At 36.0% G+C, this 2,863-nt stretch overlaps 1 pseudogene; it reads left to right on the forward strand.

Moving 5' to 3' along the window:
* The first annotated feature begins 2,011 nt into the window (after positions 1-2,011).
* LOC107153766 lies at positions 2,012-2,600 on the forward strand (annotated as a pseudogene).
* The last annotated feature ends 263 nt before the right edge of the window (positions 2,601-2,863 follow it).

Consider the following 2,863-nt stretch of genomic DNA (forward strand, 5'->3'; position numbering starts at 1 on the left):
CTGAGCTTTGTATAAACATATGATCCTTTGTAGATGGGATTTCTCATGGAAGAGATGTCCAGGAGATTCTTAATGTCTATTTTTTCAGTTTCTAACATATGGCCCAACATGTGGCCAAAGAAATGCTGAGGGTGTCTGGTTCCACCACTCTGGCCAGCTGCCTAAAGTAGGGGTAGACACTGATATATGTCCCAAGTGACCCAAACCTTTAGAACCTTTTAACTCTTCTTCCAAGAGCCTCATACAAAAGAGTCCATATTTGCCTAAATGGAGCCTATTTGAAAAGGGCCACCTCTGTGATCTTGCTGGTTTTCCCTGAGGCTGGCACACAGTCTATTCACTAAGAGCAAAAGAGAATAAGTGCACTCCATCAGCCTCTTTCCCTTTTCTATCAAATGTAAGTGGTGTTATAATATTGATATGATCAAGACTAATGAGCCATTAATTCTAATTCAAAAAAAAATGAGGTAACTGAACATGATCTTTTACAGTGCATTGATCCAATATGCCAGATGAAGGCAAGGTTACATTTCCTCTTGGATATGTGCCTGCTCTTCACAAGCAATTTTAAAATGTTCCCCATATGGATGTGCTCTTCTGAGTGCCAAAAATAAATCTAATAGAAGGAGACAAATATTATGTCTAAGGAGAAAATATGTCCACCTTTTAACATTTCTTCATCCTTCTTCTCCTTTCTTCAAGGCTCAGGCCTGGTGGCAAGTCACTTTGTGGGGCACCAAAATGTGCTTGGGGGATAAGCACTGATTTCCTAATGAATGCAATTATATGCAAAGGTCAGTAAATGTATACATCTGTTATGTTTTCCCCCATACATATGAGTTTTAATTAGTTGCCATAAGTATCATTTGGGGGCTTCACATGCATGTGATTTCAGGTGGAATTTACAATAAAGACATTTTATTCTGCCATATTTCAAAGGTAACTTACTATGCTAATTTGAGGCTGCAAAAAATCTTGGGGGCATGTTTTTAGATTACCTAGGTACATCTTAAGATTTAGGGTACATTTTTTCATAGAACGCTTTCCTTTTTCTTTTATTTTCAATATTTTTATTTGTTAAACACTTTATTTTTTCTTTGAAGGAACACATCAGCAATCTATTTTGCTATTTTAAAAAAAACCCTAAATTCTTAGAAACAAACAAAACCCAAAAAATAGAGTAAAATGCAAAGATTCTAGTTCTAGTGACTAAAACAAGTGGAATGTTTAATGCTTATCTTCTAAAAACCATGTTAAATGAAAGTCACATTCAGGTCTCCAGAACATTTTGATAAAACTACCTTTGCACATATTTGAATAACAGTTTGAATATATACATTGTTATAAGCTGAACTGTGTTTGTCAAAAATTCATAAGCTGAAGTCCTAACCCTCTGTACCAAAGAATATAACCCCATTTGGAGCTGGGGTCTTTAAAGATGTAATTGAATTAAAGCAAGGCTATTAGGGTGGGCTCTGATCCAACAAGACTAGAGTCCTTGTAAGAAGAGGAAAGTAAGACACAGGCAAGTGCAGAGGAAAGACCCATAAAGACAGAGGGAGAAGACAGCCAGCTATAAGCCAAAAAGAAAATAACTCTGTGGACACCTTGATCTTGGACTTCTGGCTTTCAGAATCATGAGAAAATAAATTTCTGTTATTTAAACCATTCAATCTGTGGTATTTTGTTATGGCATGAGCAAGCAAATATATACACCAACAGTACAAGTTTAATAGGACCTTACATCTCTTAGGGATTATCTTTAGAAAGTGAGTATAACATTTCAGAAGAATAAAAATTGGAAGTAATGAGGACTGATATGGAGTAAATTATATTCCATGCATGTATGATTACGTCAAAATGAATATTTCACATTATAGTTTTATTATATATAACTATAATGCACTAATAAAAATATTTAAAAATAAATACAAAATAAAAATTAATTATGTCAAGAATGTAATGATTGGCCATACATCATGCCCTGCACTACTGACTAATGAACCATACAATCAGGATGGCTAAAGTTGACCCCAAGAAACCAAAGGGCAAGATGTCTGCTTATACCTTATCTCTGCAGACTTGCAGAGAAGAACATAGGAAGAAAAATCCAGAAGTCTCTGTCAATTTTGCAGAATTTTCCACAAAGTGCCCTAGAGAGGTGAAAGACAATGTCTGGGAAAGAGAAATCTAAATTTGGGGAAATGGCAAAAGTGGATAAAGTACACTATGATCAGGAAATGAAGGAATATGGAGAAGGTAAGGTATGCAAGAAGAGAAAGGACCCTAATGCCCCCAAAAGATCACTGTCTGAATTCTTTGTGTTCTGTTTAGAATTCCGCCCCAAGATCAAGTCCACAAATCCTGGTATCTCCATTGGAGATGTGGTAAAAAGGCTGGGTGATAGGTGAAATAACTTAAGTGACAGCGAAAAGCAGCCATATGTCACTAAGTCTGTAAAGCTGAAGGAGAAATACAAGAAGGACGTTTTTGACTATAAGTCCAAAGGAAAGTTTGATGATGCAAAGGGTCCTGATAAATTTGCCAAGAAAAAGGTGGAAGAGGAAGATGAAGAAGAGGAGGAGGAGGAGGATGAATAAAAACTGTTTATCCTTTTCCTTGTGAATACCTTAGAGTAGGGGAGCGGTATGATTGACACATCTTATTTGAGATGTGTCTGTTACTTTCATTAAGTTCAATTACAAAATTTATCATGATCATATTGTAGTCTCTCAAAGTGCTCTAGAAATCATCAGTGGTTTACACGAAGTGTCCCCAGGTACCAAGAGCACCCTGAAACTGTATCAAAGTTGTAGATATTTCCAAACATTTTTAAAGTGAAAAAAGGCACTCTCATGTTCTC

Source organism: Marmota marmota, unplaced genomic scaffold (genome assembly GCF_001458135.2).
Source record: "Marmota marmota marmota unplaced genomic scaffold, marMar, whole genome shotgun sequence".
Lineage (NCBI taxonomy): Eukaryota > Metazoa > Chordata > Mammalia > Rodentia > Sciuridae > Marmota > Marmota marmota.